The sequence below is a fragment of the Protopterus annectens genome, chromosome 9.part0 (assembly GCF_019279795.1).
Source record: "Protopterus annectens isolate FY-2018-M chromosome 9.part0, PAN1.0, whole genome shotgun sequence".
Lineage (NCBI taxonomy): Eukaryota > Metazoa > Chordata > Ceratodontiformes > Protopteridae > Protopterus > Protopterus annectens.
Window position 1 is genome coordinate 1,320,181,168 of NC_056743.1, and position 17,694 is coordinate 1,320,198,861.

Here is a 17,694-nt window from a genome sequence, read left to right on the forward strand (position 1 = left end):
CAGGAAAGGAAGACATTTTTTGTTTGAGGAGTTTCAGGGTATGTTGCTGAAATTTTAGCATATGGAACTGACAATTTAGTGCCCTGATAGCAAGAGTAGCTGAGGTGTACACTTTTTTACCCCATCTGTCTAGTGCTTGGGGAAACCATATCTGAGGGGGTGGGAGTCTTAGCAGAGGTTGCTTTAATCCCTTTAGGCCCTTGAGAAATTACCTCAGGGTCAGCAGTAGGATTTTTAAAAAGAAATTTGTGTGAGTCGGGGTCTCTATAGTAACTGTCTGGTTTTCTGGGTGCAGGGAGGGTGGGTGTCAGGAGTCAAAGCTGGATTCCAGAAAACATCCTCCACAACATCCAGGACTGGAGGGGCAGGGTGGCCAAGGGTCTGTGCTGTGGAAGATCTAGGAATCCCCCCCCAAGTCTCTTTTTAGACTGAGGGTAGTCTTGACTTTCCTATTGGAAATGCTCCCTTAAGGGCTCCCTCAAGGTATGCAGGCTTTCCCCAAAGGAAACATCCTCTGGGGGAGAGGCTGAAGGGATGGAATCCTCTGCAACAGAATCTTCATAAGTAGAGGGGTTGCATGTCTTCATATTGAGAAGCATTAGAGTCATCGGATTCTTGTTCAGACAGAACTACAGGGGACAGATCTCTTCCTTTTGGAGGGGGTAGCTTGGTTTCCCCTGTGATAACGTCTTCTGCCATTTGAAGTATCTGAGTCTGAGGCAAGGAAGCAGGTTCCTGGGAGTGGGTAGTCTGTTTCTTGGGTGTGGTTCATACCCTCAGCCCAAGAAACTTGGTAGTTTTCGAAAGAACAGTAGCACGAAAGATGACGGTTTGTGTCGAGAATCGGTAGTGCGAAGGAGTTTCTTGGAAGCCAGTGCCTGCTCAGCGGCTCCAGACCCATCCAAGGTAGAGAAGACCGCAGGATCCTTAGTCGAAGAGTTTTGCGGCATACTGGACTCCGAAAGGGTCCCTCTAGTAGCCTGGGAATCCACAGAAGCAGGCATCAGGGGCTGTGAAAGTGCCTCACTGAGGCCCGGAGAACTTGACTAACTTAACGGAAGCATTGTCGGTAGGTTTGGACCTGTGCAGTCTGTCTTTACGTTTTTTCGGAAGATCTGCTGTCGGTCTGCTGTCGGATGGCTTACCGAAGCCATATCAGAATTCAAGGGCTGTAAGCGAAAATATCTGGCTACAATAACGGCCCAATCACGGACAGTTCTGGTGTTGAACAAAGCACAGAAGTGACAACAGGGGCCATCATGGTCAGGGCCTAAGCAAGCGAAGCAGTAAGAATGGAAGTCTGTGTGGTATTTGCTTTCCACAGGCGAGACAATTATTACCTTTTTCTGACATCGGCTAGTGCAAGAAAAAAGGATCCCAAACGGGGTACCTAGCTTTAGAAGACTTCAACTTCAATTCAGTAGCAGGTTAGCAGCCGACCGGCACTCATGCGAACTGCTTCGGGCTCCACTGCAAGAAAGACTGATGTAATGGCATCGGCTGCCTTACTTTATACTACTGATGGCCTGACATCAGTCCTGAAGCGACAGCAGTCGATGCAGAAATACTAAGCCTCTGGTATTTAGGCCAGCCGAGGGCTACCCTGGCAGGGATAACCCAAATGTGATGACTGCAACATTGAAACACAAAGAACATCTGCTACTGAGAGTGACGGGACATTACTTGCAACTCTAATTTAGATACCACTATGAATAGTGATGGCTGTGCATGATCCGATTTATTTCTATTGAATCAAAGAGTTGTTTTATTCCTCCTTATAAAAATAATGGGATTAATCCTGTTTTAACCTTACCTGAATCCAAGAATTACTGTATTTGTTTTTATAAATATAATGGCACTCATTATGTTTAACCTTACTCAATTTGAAACAATTGTTTACCTATGTCATCAGTTATTAGAGTATAAACCACTTGAATTTGGCTAAATCATAAATCTGTTGGGGCAGTTAACAGGGACCCAGTTACCAAAATATAAGGTATGCCAAATGGTGAAGTATGTCAGCTGCATGGCAGAGGGATACAAATTTGCCTGTGATATAGACAAGTGTCTGCTGATGAGCTGGGTAGGAAAATGGTCTAATCTACGGCACTGGCAGTGATGAAAGAGACATGACACACTGCATGCATTGTATGAAATGGAGATGCACACTTGGGAATGCCATTCCATATTCACACTGCAGTCTTCATTAAGAATGTGTGGGAATATACTGTTTCACAGAAAAAGACAGTAGGATCTTGTGACAGCAGCTGCACATGTTAGACTGTGGGGGAGATTAATCAGGGTCAGAAAAGGACAATTCTTTATGGGTGCTTGAATAACAGCTGTTTTGGGACAGACTACCTTCCTGCGATGATGAGCTGTGGATGGGCATGGTCACAGGAGCTAGATTCTGCAGGCAAGGGAGGAAAAAAGGGGGATCTGAAGGGAGCTCCATGTATGGATCAGGATTCTGGAGCATGTCTGATATCCTAGGCCTGATAACCTCAGAAGACAGCTAATGCACATCCGATACAGGCAAAGGCCTTCCTTAACTTTAGCTTTAATCGAAAAATCGATACAATGCTAATATGAAAAAAAAATTGTTACCAAATACCAGCATCAGTTATATAACAAGTGTTCACTGGTGGACAAAGGACCATAGAAAGGGGTGCTAAAGTTGGTCCATGGCTATGCTTGGCAACTCTGACATTTATACAGATCACATTTTACCTACCGACAGCTGTGAACCATTGTCTATATACATCTAGCTAACTGTGATCAATGAAAACAAGTACATAAATAACAGCCTCAAAGTATTTCTACTGTTGTCATCAGAAGCTACAAAAGCTCTATAAAACCCCTCTTTACTACTCTTTGGAGAGTTTTATGTGCAAGTATACATGGCGCTAGACCGAAATGACTAGGATATGACTATTATGTTAAATTTAAGATAAATTTAAAACAGAACACTTAGGTTGGTAATCGTCATACTTTTTATACAGGACTTATACAAGGCAAAGTTTTTTTTTAATCAAGTATATAACCATCACTTCTAGGTAATTGACTCCCATTTTGTAGTGACTGGTCAAATAGATGTATATATTTTTTCAATAAAAGCTTTGATTAGTCTTGCAAACCGCTATTGCTCTGTCAATGATGTAAAATAACAAGATTTAAAAGAAAACTAAAATCATACAGGACCTTAGCTTATATCTAGTGGGGATTAGACATTGCCCGAAGCTCATCAGGGGACATGAATCAGAATCTTGGTCTGAACACCAAATTTCCTTTAGTCATACCAGACCACTTCTTGCAAAGGGCATATGTTGCGTCAAAGCAGTACATCCTGGGTTGCTGCAAAGAAGTTAAAAAAATATTCCAATTGAGGTTGGGAACATACGTAATAAAATGAAGTAACTGTAATCATTTGATGATCATTACGAATGAAGTGGCTTATGGTACTGAACTGCAGGGGTGTAGGCCTGCCAAATGGAACTTTTTTTTTTTTTTTTAAATGCATTTTTAAATAGTTGTCATTCCTGTTTTGAGGAGTCAGAACTCTCTGCTCAGAGATCCAATGCCTGTAAAGAAAAAGTCAGCTGACTTGGCCATATTACTCTGAAAACAGTCCAGCCTTTATGCATACCCCTGCATAGTGAATAAAAAAATGCACCTTATCTCAAATTCTCATGATGTTTCAAGTCACAAAAACAAACTTTCTCTGGGAGCTGCTTGGGCTACTATTAGAAGTGGTGGTAATCAACTTTTCTAATTTTCTCATGCTGCATCAGGTGACTGATGCCTGAAGCAGCCTGGTTCAAAACTGAAAGATGCAGTGACTTATGAACAGGACTGCAAGTGTGGGAGAATGTTTTTAATAGTACTCCGCATGCTACTGTCAAGCCAGCCCATAAGGTGGTTATCTATAGTGAGTGTGTGCTTGCATATAGAAGAATGAAATAAAATTATAATAATTAGCCACAGAAATTTTACTCATAACTGAGCTGTAGACAGTCAAAGTGGGAGTACAGGGTCTCTTTGTGGACAAGAGTGACTGATGTAGGCTTCATCTGCTCAAGTTAAACAGTCATTGCTCTGACTTTGCAATACTAATGTCAATCTGTGTGAAGCAAGGTGGCATTCTACATTGTGGCTACTGTATATGAAACAAAGTTGAAATATTTATATCTGTGCCCCTTTTTATCACAGAAATCTGAGATGGGCACAGGAAATTAAGTGGCTATACTTGCTGGGTACAGGGTCCGTCTGTTGATGGAAGTGACTGGCTGTGCTGTCACAGTAAAAGTTAGTCATTAAACTGGCTTTGTATAACTAGTGTGCATTTGTATGAATACTCTGATTAAAATATGGCCACAATAATCATACATCTGAGAAGCAAACAGGCAATAAAATGGTTGTAACTGATGGGTAAGGATGGGTGTCTGTGGATAAAAATTACTCTATGCAAGGGGTGTTATGCACATCTTAAATGAACACAAGTTCGTAATTTCACTTCCTAACACAGTCAAACATCAGCAATGTATACAAAAAGTGGCTGTTTTCGCAGTCCAGACAGAATGTGTATGATAACCAATCACTGGCACAGTGTCAATGTGCAGATTTGCCATCTCATAGCAATTGGTCTTCAAGTTGAATTTTTGGCTGTGATTCTCTGTAGAATCAGCATGTCCCTCCTGCATGTGTGCACATGTGTGCGCATGTGTGTGTGTGTGTGTGGGGGGGGGGGGGGGTATCCAAGTACTTGTTTCCTCCAACACTCCAAAATGTTGCTGTTTTTGAATTAGCATTCATTCCTCCAGTTTGCTTGTAGGCAAGAATGCAGTCAGTGAAGTGAACAGACTGTGTGAAGAAGTGGAGAGAATTTGTCTTGTGAAAGTACTTGCTCGTCAGCAGCAGTATCCATCGTCAGCAACAGTATTCGTATGCACGTGCATGTGGGAAAAAACAATTTTATCCATCAGCAAACACAACACTGGAGGCACATATGTAACACACTTGGCTAGCAGTAAAAAAAAAAAAAAAAGAACAGTAACCAAGCAATTATCTTTCAAAATGAGCCAAAAAATGTGACACAGAATATTAAGCCCCTCAGAGCTTCTGGAAGCAACCAGGTCCATCAGACCCTAAGGTTGTGGGAAGGGCATTTGAGACAGATTTAGTTGAATGGGGGGGGCCTCCCCCATCCTCAACCTCTGTCATGGTCTCCACCTAGTCTGAAATCAGCTCTGCTCAGAGGTGTGCACAGGTGGCCACAATAGATTATGTGGGGCCAGACAGTGATGTGTTTTTTTTTTTGCTTTCTTCACACAGAAAAGACTCAAGAGGGATAAGGCCAAGACTGAGCCACAGGTGACCAATGTTTGACTAGCAGCATGGGCAATGGAGAGACTGGGCAGGGGAGAATGCGAGTGAGCAGCTAATGTGCAGCAGCTACAATGCTCGCAAGGCTGCTGTGTGCTGGTAGAGGTTACAGCACACTCCCTGGCAGCAGTTTGATGCTGCATAAGTGTCCTCGTGAGTGGCATTGGACATGGGTCAGGTTGAGCCCAGGGAAAGTTAAGGTGGATCCGGTAGACCTGCTGAATAAAAATAGGAACTTGTGGCAGCGGATCAGTTGCAGAGAGGTACAGGAGACCGTGTCTGTCACCTTCACCTACAGATTACCTGTACCCACTCGTTTTAACCCCCCCCCCTTTTTTTATTTAATTTATTTTTTTACTATGCACACACACACACACACACACACACACACACACACACACACACACACACACACACACACACACACACCTTAGTTGCCCAAATGTGATCATACCACATAAGGGTGGCTCTGTTGAAGTCCTAGACAAAGGACTCCATGGGCCCTCACCATCGCAGACTGATTCTCACCATCTTGGTTTAGTTAGTGGGCATTTTTGACTGCATCTACACTAAGGCAATAATAATGATAATAACAGTAGTAATACCACAAAACAGAAACTTCTGATTTTGCAGGGACTTTTAAGACCTATAGGAAGCTCCTGTAATATTATGATTCACTCTGTCCCTTACCTTTCAGGGGAATGCTATGTTTTATTTTATTTTGTGTACGGTTATTTTACGCTGTATTTTTAAGACTCTATTGCATTACATATTAGTGGGAAGGAATGTTGTCTGATTGGTGCATATTCAGATTTACTTATCAGAACAATATATAAAAGAATGGTTTGAGAACATGTTTGTCTGAGGAAGTCAAGTCACTGACATGACTAAAAGCGCTTCACGTTTATTGTTGAATAAATTGGTTTGTTTTTAGCCACCTGCCTGCAGCACTTTTGTTTTATTTACCAGATGAAAGGTGAGGAAGTCAAGTCACTGACCTGACGAAAAGTGCTTCACATTTACTGTTGAATAAATTGGTTTTTAGCCACCTGCCTGCAGCACTTACCTTACCTTTCATCTGACATTCCTCTCTCCATTCCTTCACGTCAATCTTTAGTAACAAGTTTCCACAAAGGAGGTGAAGATCAAGCTTTCTAAGCCATCTTACTCTGATATCATCCCCTCCACCTCTCCACTCCTTATCTGACCCCACTGTATTCTTTGAACCTCCCTTACCAGTCTTATTTATTTCCACCTCCCAAATTAAGGAATAGAGTGTATACTACCACCACATAACAGGTTCAATTGGTAACTTAAATCGGTGTCATGATACCTTGCAGTGCAGAGTATGCCCAGCTTTCTATATCGGTAAGACCGATAGGAAGTTGAAAGAGAGGATATACGAACATGATTATTACATCAGAAAGGGCAAGATAGAAAATGCATTGGTGAAACACTGTGGAAAGCCAACTTGGAATCACCTCCTTTTCTCGGATTTAGGGTGGTGGGAACAGGATGCCCCAATCCGCAGTAGCAGGAGGGACTATCATCCCTTATTTTGGAGCGGCAAGAGGTTTTATGGCAGTTATGCTTGGATGCTTGCCATTACCCTGGCCTGAATAAAAGTGATTTCATTAACGTGTATTGTTAAATTAAGAAGTTTAGAGAGATAGAGGTTATGTGGTATAGTTTTGAGGGACATTGTTGTATTTTATCTCGTTTAATCTCAGTTCTAATTTTAATATGTAGGGCATTTAATGTCTAGTGCATCTGATTGTTTTATCATATTGTACACATTAAAAGGGAATGCTATGTTTTATTTTATTTTGTGTACGGTTATTTTACGCTGTATTTTTAAGACTCTATTGCATTACATATTAGTGGGAAGGAATGTTGTCTGATTGGTGTATATTCAGATTAACTAATCAAAACAATATATAAAAGAGTGGTTTGAGAACATGTTTGTCTGAGGAAGTCAAGTCACTGACATGACTAAAGCTACGCACCTGCCTGCAGCACTTTTGTTTTATTTACCAGATGAAAGGTGAGGAAGTCAAGTCACTGACCTGACGAAAAGTGCTTCATGTTTACTGTTGAATAAATTGGTTTTTAGCCACCTGCCTGCAGCACTTACCTTACCTTTCATCTGACATTCCTCTCTCCATTCCTTCACGTCAATCTTTAGTAACAAGTTTCCACAAAGGAGGTGAAGATCAAGCTTTCTAAGCCATCTTACTCTGATATCATCCCCTCCACCTCTCCACTCCTTATCTGACCCCACTGTATTCTTTGAACCTCCCTTACCAGTCTTATTTATTTCCACCTCCCAAATTAAGCATGCCCAAAGTTGTATGCTCCTGGAAAGTGGTGGGAGGAGTACCAATCTGAGCATTCATAAATCTTTTCCTCTGCCTTGTTTCTCATGTGAAAAGAGAAAGTTCTCTAACACTCTTTTGACCATACCACCAACATGGAAAGTTACTCCTCTGTGACGCTGGCATACAGGGTTCAGTGAAGGATCCAATCAAGGTTTATTTTTGTAGATTTTCAATTCTTTTAGGTCATTAAATATTTCTACAAGATCTCCCTGTAGACTCTTTGCCCCTGACTTTTGTCTTACATTAGTTACTGAATTCAACTAAAGTTCTCTGCAATTACTTAAGCGTTCTTCCAGTCTCTCATATTGCATACTCCAGACATTATTTTTCAATTGCTTTAATAACTGGCTCAAAAATTACTGCTGCAGGGGTATTTTTTGTGAAACAAGACTTTTAAAAGTAGTTATGAATGTAAACTGCAAAAAATCTATAATTCACTGCTTCCCTCAAAGTTTCTGATTAATGTATGGTGGTAACTTCATTTTTAAAGGCTCAGGCCACACCTACTGTAAGTTAGTGTGTGAACTAAAAAAAGCTCCACTGAAGCGAATGAAGCTACCCTTCCTGCTCTGTTAGTGAGTTATTATGAACTTTTTGTCTAATCTGTACACAGTGTCACTGCTTTTTAACTGTGCCTCGTGCAATACTAACAGTTGTAATGCAAGATGTTACACACATTTGTACATTTTTGTAAAAGTGAAATTCGTTTATAGGTTCACAGGTGTTTACTTGGCTAATGATCTCAAGGACCTTTAAGCCTAGCATGCATCCCAAATCTGTGACAATTTCTGGTACCCTTGATAAGTGTAAGCAGGGGTTTGGAAGATTAACAATTTAAAATGTTGCCTGTGTCCATTAGAGACAAAAATCCCAAGCCAGGGATGAATTTCCTGTTCACCATCCAATTGTCCAAGTTACACTTGAATGGATGGGATGCCTGTTCCAGAGATGGAGTAGTCTCTGGGATACACTCCTGTTTCTCCAGCAGGTCCTATTTTAATCACAGACAAGGTTCAAGTCTTTAGAATGGGTAATTCTGGTGCTGTTTTGTGGATATGTAGGAGGTCCATCAGAGTGGGGTTTGAGAATGCCTTGTATGCCAGGCATAGATCTCCCCTCAACAGCCTGGAGACAGAATACAGGGATAGGGTCTGTAGGTGTTCTGCATAGGACATTTTACTTATGCCCTGTGTTCTTTTATTGAGGAACCTCTATAACAGATGTTCCATTTGTTGGATATGCCTGGTTAGGTACATACCAAAGGGGGCACTGTGCTCAGTGACTGGTCTAACGAATGTTGAATACAGTGGAACAATGACTTTTAGACCTAGATGCCAATACCTTTGTTTATAAGTTGAGCAACACAGAAGGATTTACTTACTACTGTAGATGTGTGATGGTCGAAGGCTAGATTACTGTGCATGTGTCCCAAAGTCCCCGATTACTGGGTCAACTCTAAGAGGTGTGTTGTCGATATGACAGTTACCAGGGGTGGAGGACTTACCAAATGATACCATTATACATGTCTTGGCATTTAGTTTTAGTCCATGCCTCTGACACCATTTATTTATCTGTATCACCTTTCCTGGAGAAGATTTGTTATCAGTGTGGGACTCATCACCACTCCTAATTTGCAATCATCTGCAAATTTAGTCATCCAGAGACCATGAACATCCAAATCAAATAGTGATACACCTGCTATCTGTACAATTTACTTTTACCTTATCTGTAAAATATACTCGTGTTTTTAGGGTTAGTGTTTCAGAATTAGTATTCAGTTTAATGTGAAACTGACACGTTATTAAATACCTGAAAATATGCTCCCAGTGAATCAGTGTTCTGTAACTGGATACGTAGTATTGGGATGGGGCTGCAGCTGTCTTTCTTGCTTTTTACACATATTCTATAGAGAGCAATGCATTTCTTAACTCTTGTTACAGAGAGGAGAGAAAACCCTAAACCTTGTTTTGCAAGGCTTTCTGGTAGATCATTCAGTTTTGTCCTTGTTGCCATGAAAACTTGCCACCACATAGGAATTCCCAGGAAGTACCAATTCTTGCGTGATACTGACAGTAAAGTTCAAGACATATGTGAATAATCACTGTGAGAATACAGTAACTGCTCATTCAGAAAATGAAGGACCTGCTTGAATAAATTAGCATATCGTCTGTTACTTCCCAATATTTACAGTAGATTTTGCAACAATTACTTCATTAGATCATCTGACAGGTACACTTTGAAAGTCTTTCTCCATTAAAAGAAAAGAAAGTCAATGAAAAGTGGTAAAGTAGTACTACTCTCACTGAAGTCTCATATAGTACATAGTTCTCCAGTTCTAACCTGGATTGCTTTGTGTGTGTAGAATAGTACAATTGTACACACTTACCATAAATGTAGATGTTAGAGTGTATTCACTTTTGCAGTCATTACATTTGGGTAATCTGCTGGCAGGTTGCCCTCAATCAGCCTGAATTCCAAAGTCTTAGGTTCTGCGTCAGTTGCAGTCTCTTCTTCTATGACGTCAGGTCATCAGGGGTATAAAACAAGCAGCAGATGCCATTTTCTTTAGTTTTTCTTGCCCCAGATGTCAGGTGCCCCCCCAAATGGGGAGCAAAAATATATATAAATATATATATAACTATATATACATGCAACAACATAAACTTTACCTTCATCTAAAAGCAAATACACCACAAAGGCTGTAGAATACAGTGAAGGAAAGAGAAGCTCCAGAATAAAAGGGGGATGGCGGGCGGGTAACCCGGACTGCAACAGTGAATACACTAACATCTATATTTATGGTAAGTGTACACAACTGTACTATGTTCGTGTTTCACTGTTGCAGTCATTACATGAGTAGAATCCCAAAGCTATGTATGGGAGGCTAGAGCTAAATAGCATTAGGGGCGGCTATAAGGCCCTGCAGAACTGCAGTGGCAAAGCCTGCCCTGGACTTAGAAAAGAGAGGCAAATGATAATGCTTTGTAAAAGTATGAACAGAACTCCAAGTAGCAGCTTCCAGAATTGTCTTTGGTTGGTACTCCTCTGAGAAAAGCTGCTGATGTAGATGCAGCCCTGGTGGAATGAGACCTAATGCCCTTGGGCACCGGTTTACCATGATGCAAGTAGCAGAAACGAATGCAGTGGCTTATCCACTTTGAAATAGTCTGCTTTGAAATAGCCTTTTCCTCTGATCCTGCAGCAAATGCCACCAGTAGCTGCTCAGTTTTTCTTTGAGCTTTGGTCCTGTTTAATAGAATCTTAGTTGTCTGTGTACGTCCATGGAATGCAGAATCCACTTGCCCTTGTTCTGCGGATTTGGATAAAAAGTTGGCAGGTGAATAGTGTGGTTAAGAGCCACACTGGAAACCACCTTAGGCACAAAAGGATTGGTCCCGAGGGACACCCTGTCTGGGTAAAATATAAAGGCTCCACAGCCATGAGGGCCTGTAGCTCTGAAACCCTTCTTGCTGAAGTAATTGCCAGGAGCAAAGCTGTTTTCCATGATAAAAAAAATATATCTACAGAAGCAGCTGGTTCAAATGGAGGCAGGGTGAGCTTTTCCAACACAAAATTGAAGTCCCATGCAGGAATTGGTGATCTTCTGGGAGGCCTTAAATGTGTGGCCCCTCTAAGATACTGTTTTAGCAAAGGGTGAGAAAAGATTGGTGGCTCTGTGTTGTAATGAGCCAACATGGCAGAGGCATGGATTTTTATTGATGAAAAAGATAGGCCTTTGTCAAGCATCTCAGTCAAGTATTGTAAAATCTGAGGAATATTTGGCTTTGCTGTGTCAGTTCCTTGTGCTTGTTTCCAAGCACAGAATCTCTTCCATTTATCAGCATAAGATTTTCTAGTACTAGGCCTTCTGGCTTCCAAAATGACATCCATCACAGATTTACTGAGAGGTGTTGTTCGAATAACTACATGATCAGCCATGCTGCCAGGTTCAGTGTTTGGAGCCGATTGTGCAGGATCCAACTGTTATGCTGAGACAGTCAATGAGGTATTCAAGGCAAGTACCAAGCTGGGAGTTGAGACATATTCCTTAGGGGGGATACCAGTGTTGGCGGGGCCAGTCCGGGGCAATTAGAATCATTTTTGTTTTTTCTTGTCTGACCTTTAGTAGGACCTTAGAAAGAAGAGGCAGAGGTGGAAAGGTGTAAACTGACAGGTTTTTCCAACTGAAGGATAGGGCATCCACTTTCCATGCTTGTCTGTGATAAGCCCTTGTGCAGAATTTGCCCAGTTGATAATTCTGAGGAGAGGCAAATAGATCCATTTCCGGGCTCCCCCATTTCTTTGTTATCATGCTGAAGACTTGTAGATCCAGTTTCCACTCGTGAGGGTCCATAAGGTTTCTGCTTAGGTAGTCTGCCAGAGTATTTTGTTTTCCTGGCAGAATTGAGCTTGAAGATGTACTTGGTAAGTCAAGGCTGTGTCCCACAATGCAATGGCTAGTCTGCAAAGGGGGTATGTGTGTGTGCCCCCCTGCTTGTTTATGTACCACATAACCGTGGTGTTGTCCATCTTTATCAGTAGTTGCCCTGGATGAAGTAAGTCCTTGAAGGCTGTCAGGGCATTTTGAACAGCTAACATCTCTTTCTGGTTGATATGCAGATGCATTTGTTTTGGGGTCCATATGCCCTGAATGCATCTCCCCACCAGGTGGTCCCCCCATGCATAGTATGATGCATCTGTAGTTAAGGTTTGGCTGGCAGTGGGTAGAGTGAAAGACCATCCCATGTTCTGGTGACATGTCTCTGCCCACAAAAGAAACTCCTGTAAGGCAAGGAATGAGAGGAATCCTTGTTTCCAGATTGTGACAATGATGACTCCATAAACTTTTCAGGTACCACTGTAGTTTCCTCATATGCAGTCTTGCATATGAAATCAGTAGAATGCAGGATGCCATGAACCCCAAAACCTGCAGAATTCATCTTGCAGATAACTGGGTTTTTGTTGCCATCTGTTTGAAGTAAATAGTCAGTTGCCTTTGTCTGGGATGAGGAAAGCCATCTGGGCAGTTGTATTCAAGCTTGCACCCAGGAATGTTATCTTTTGAGAAAGTACCAGTTGTGATTTTTCGTTTATTGTGCACCCTAGACATGTTAGAAGCCTTTTCACAAACACCAGATGCTGAAGAATGTCCTGGTTTTCTGCTTGAATGAGACAGTCGTCCAAGTAAGGATAGATTTGTATACTTTGTCTGCAAAATGCAATTACTGGTGCCAGGCACTTTGACTTATCGACTGCACCCAGGGTCTTTACAAAGGGCAGTGCAAAGAATTGGTAATGCTTGAAGCCAGCCTTGAAATGGAGGTATCTTCTGCAGGATTCCCTTATTGGGATATGCAGGTATGCCTCTTAAGTGTAAAGTCACTAGCCAAGCGTTCTTGCCTGCTGCAAAGTTAGCATTTTGAATTTTGGAATGTCCAAGAATGTGTTCAAAATTGACAAATCCAGTATTGGGTGCCAGGCCTCGTCTTTTCTGGGTACCAAGAACAGTCTTGAGTAAAACCCTTGTCCTTTTTCCTGTTCTGGCACTGGCTGAATAGCCCCCATATACATGAGGGACATAACTTGTTTCTGTACCTCTGCCCATTGATTTTTTTGGCAGATCTGGCCAACCGTTTGGAATTGGCAGTGTGTGGAAATGAAATCTGTATCCCTGGGATACTATGTTTAATATCCACTTGTCCTGGGTTATTAACTGCCAATTTTGAGCATAAGGTGCTAATTTTCCCCCTAAGGGAGCTGCCAAAAGATAAGTGCTTGGTGATGGCAGAGGGAAGTCATTGAGACGGTTTACTGTAGGGTTGCACTTTTATTTCCTCCAGATTTGGAGATAGAGGCACCCCATTGCTTTGACCTGTAAGAATCCTGTGACTGGTATCTAGAGCCTTTAGGGCACTTGGATTTGCCCCGTGAAGCTCTGTCAGACACAAGAAAGGACCAATTTTTTGCAGGCCAGTGTTTACTGAATCTTGGTGGCTGGACTTGTAAGAAGTCTTTTACAGTTTGCATAGACTTAGCTTTGTCTTCTAATTTCTTTAAAACCTCTTCTGCCTTAATACCAAAACAGAGTATCATGCTGTAAAGGTGCATCCAGCAATTTAGCTTTAACATGATCAGGCAAATTTTGCTCTTTCAGCCAGGCATGCCTTCTAATCACAGATCCAGTAACTGCGGCCCTGCAGGAGGCCTCTAAGGAATCAAAACCACATTGCAAAGTATGCTTTCCAACTTGTTCTGCTGCATGCAATAATTCCTGTAATTCTTTATTTTCTGCACATTCAGAAATCAATAATTTTCTGTTTCAGTAATCCCATAACATGCTGTTGATATTTAAGCATATGAAACTGGCAGTTTAAGGCCCTAATTGCCAAGGTTGCAGATGTATAAACCTTCTTTCCCCATCTATCCAGCACCCTGGAATCTCTATCAAAGGGGGTAGGATTTTTAGCTGTTGAGGCCTTTACACCTTTGGGACCCTGTGAGATGGTTTCAGGGTCAGCAGCAGGGTTTTTAAATAAAAATTTGTGTGAATCAGGAACCCTGTAATATCTGTCTGAATTGCTAGGAGCTGGAGGTAAGGAGTCTGGAGTCAAGCTAGACTCCAAAATATGTCATCAACAATGTCTAAAATAGGAGGTATGGCTAAAGGCCTATGCTGAGGGAGAAGTAGGAAATCCCTAAGCCTCTTTTTTGATTCTGAGAAATCTTGACTCTCCCAATGAAAATGCTCCCTCAAAAGTATGCAAGGTTTCTCCAAAGGAATAATCTTCAGGAGGAGATGCAGATGGGATAGATTCCTCTGCATCAGAATCCTCAGTCAGGAATTTTCTATACCACCCTATCAGAAGGAATAGAAACCTGATCTGAAGATTCATAATCAGTGTCTTGCCTAGGCCTCTTATCAGGAGGGGGTTGTGAACCCCTGATCAAGGTAATTAGGTCTTCAGCCATTTTGATAATCTGTTTTTTGGGCATAGAGGCCTGAGCACGTGGCTCATGCGCCAGTTTTTTGCTTTAGAAGTTGCTTTTGTCTTCGATTTTGAAGCTGGAGTCGGTTTTATATAGAAATGCTGAGGCCTGAAGACACCCTCAGAAGCCGGTGCCTGCTCAGCGGCTCCAGACAAATCAGAGAGAGAGAGACCTCTACAGGTACAATACTTGGAGAATCTCGCGGCATGCCGGACTCCATATGGGTCTCGGTAGAGGCCTGTGGCTCGAAAGTAGCGGGTATCAGGGGCTGCGAAAGTGCCAGAGTACCGGCGAACCGGCGACTGGCTTAGGGGAAGCTTCGTCGGTTTTGGACCTCAACGGTCTGTCTCTGTCCTTTTCTTTGCGTTTTTTGAGAACTCCGGTAGTCTGATTGCTATCCAACGACATTTCAGGGTAGTTAAATCTGTTTCCAAAATATTTTGAAACAAAGATATACAGACGCTTAATAGTGCGTTGGATAAATCTAGCACAAAACCGACAGCAAGGTACGTTATGATCCGGGCCTAGGCAAAGAATACAGTACAAATGGAAATCCTTATGAGGTATTTGCTTCCCACAAACTTTTACTGACATCGGTATGGAGCAAGAAAAAATTTCCCCAACGGGGTACTTAGCTTTAAGTGAAGACCTTGGTTCCGAAACTCTAATTCGAAAATTTCAGGAGTCGGCCGACCGGCACTTGCGAACTGCTTCTGCTTTGGGCACTGCGCAGCAAGAAAGACTACAGAAAATGGCGTCAGCTGCCTGTTTTATAACCCTGACGACTGACATCATGAAGAAGAGACAGCAACCAACGCAGGACCCAAGACTTTGGAATTCAGGCCGACTGAGGGCAACCTGCCAGCAGATTACCCAAATGTAATGACTGCAAAAGTGAAACATGAAGAACATCTACATAGCTTGTCTCTATCTGCATGAAGTTTTGCAGAATGTCCTCATTTCAACCCATATCGCAAAGAAATGCTGCAGATAAAGGGTAATGTTCCAGTTTGCCTGTGTACATGCCATGCATTCTGTACCTGTGTATATATACTGCAAGTGGGTGAAGTCTTCTCTGGGATTAGCTTCTCTGCCTTGTGCCCACAGACCGTCATGCAGGTTTTGGTTCACCGCAAACCAGAACTGAATTAAGCTGGTAACCAAAGAATAAATAAGTCACTGGAATAGCACGAACCACCTGCTAAAAGTACAGTTGTGTACACTTAACATAAATGTAGATGTTAGAGTGTATTCACTGTTGCAGTCATTACATTTGGGTTATCTGCTTGCAGGTAGCCCTCAGTTGGCCTGATTAACAAAGTCTTGGGTCTTACATCGGTTGCGGTCTCTTCTTCCGTGATGTCAGGGGAATAAAACTTGCAGCCGATGTCATTACATCAGTTTTTCTTGCCCCAGATGCCAGGTTCCCCCCTAATGGGAAGCAATTAAATCTATAAATATACAAGGTTATACCTCAAACAAAAAAGCAAATACACCAAAAAGCTTTTAAGCATTGAAAAGGAGAGAAGAGGTACAGCCAAACAAAGTCAGGGGGCTGGAGGGAGGGTAACCAGGACTGCAACAGTGAATACACGCAAACATCTACATTTATGGTAAGTGCACACAACTGTACTATGTTCTTCGTGTTTCACTGTTGCAGTACCCAAAGCTAAGGATGGGAGGAGGAATTTAGATAGTATTAGGACCAGCTATAAGGCCCTGCAAAACTGCAGTGGTAAAGCCAGCTCTGGATTTAGAGAAAATTGGCAAATGGTAATGCTTGATGAAAGTATGTACAGAACTCCAGGTAGCAGCTTCTAGGATGTCCCTGGTAGATACGCCTCTGAGAAAGGCTGTAGAGGTAGATGCAGCCCTGGTTGAGTGGGGATCTGATCCCCTGTGGGATAGGTTTTCCATGGTGCTTATAGCAGAAGTGAATGCAATGGCCTATCCATTTGGAGATGGTTCGCTTTGAAATAGCTTTCCCCTCTGTCCCTGCAGCAAATGCCACCAGCAGTTCAGACTTCCTTTGAGGTTTAGTCCTGTCCAAGTAGAATCTAAGTTGTCTGTGCACATCTAAGGAGTGCAGTATCCGTTCCCCTTTGTTTTGTAGATTAGGAAAGATAAGCAAATGAATGGACTAATTAAAGACCACACTGGATACCGCCTTTGGCATGAAAAAAGGATTGGTCCTGAGGGACACCCTGTCTGCATGAAAGATTATGAAAGGCTCCACTGCCATAAGGGCCTGTAATTCAGATACCCTTCTTGCTGAAGTAATGACTAAAAGGGAAGCCGTTTTCCAAGAAAGGAATTTTAAATCTGAAGTAGCAGCTGGCTGGAAAGGAGGCAGGGTGAGTTTCTCCAATACAAAGTTTAGGTCCCAGGGTGGAGTTAGAGCTCTCCTGGGTGGTCTTAAATTTTTGGCACCTCTGAGGAACTGCTTGAGCAGTGGGAGAGAGAAGAGGGGAGGTTCTGTGTTATAATGAGCTGAAATGGTTGAGGCATGAATTTTTATTGAGGAAAAAGACAGGCCCTTGTGAAGCATCTCAGTTAAGTATTGTAAAATCGGAGGTAAATTGGTTCCAGGCACAGAATCTTTTCCATTTTTCAGCATAAGATTTTCTAATACTAGGCCTCTTTGCCTCTAAAATGACATTCATCACTGGTTTAGGGATGGGTAAAGGAGAGCTTAGGTAATTAGCCAGGCTGCTAGGTTCAGTGTTTGAAGCTGAAGGTGCAGAAACTGGTTCTCCTGCTGAGACAGCAGGGTAGGAGTCTGAGGCAGGTGCCATGGGGCCAACAGTGTCACACTGCACAGGAGGAGGTACCAGTGTTGGCGTGGCCATGCTGGAGCAATCAAAATCATCCTAGGTTTGTCTTCTTTGATCTTTAGTAGTACTTTGGAGAACAGAGGCAGAAGAGGAAAGGCTTAAACTGATAGGTT

The 17,694-nt window shown here is 42.3% G+C and overlaps 1 protein-coding gene across 1 annotated transcript in view; it reads right to left on the reverse strand.

The window, feature by feature from the left end:
- VAMP8 (vesicle associated membrane protein 8) overlaps nucleotides 1-17,694 on the reverse strand; it is a 509,048-nt gene that overhangs the window by 222,689 nt on the left and 268,665 nt on the right. The gene's annotated exons all lie outside the window — the stretch shown is intronic.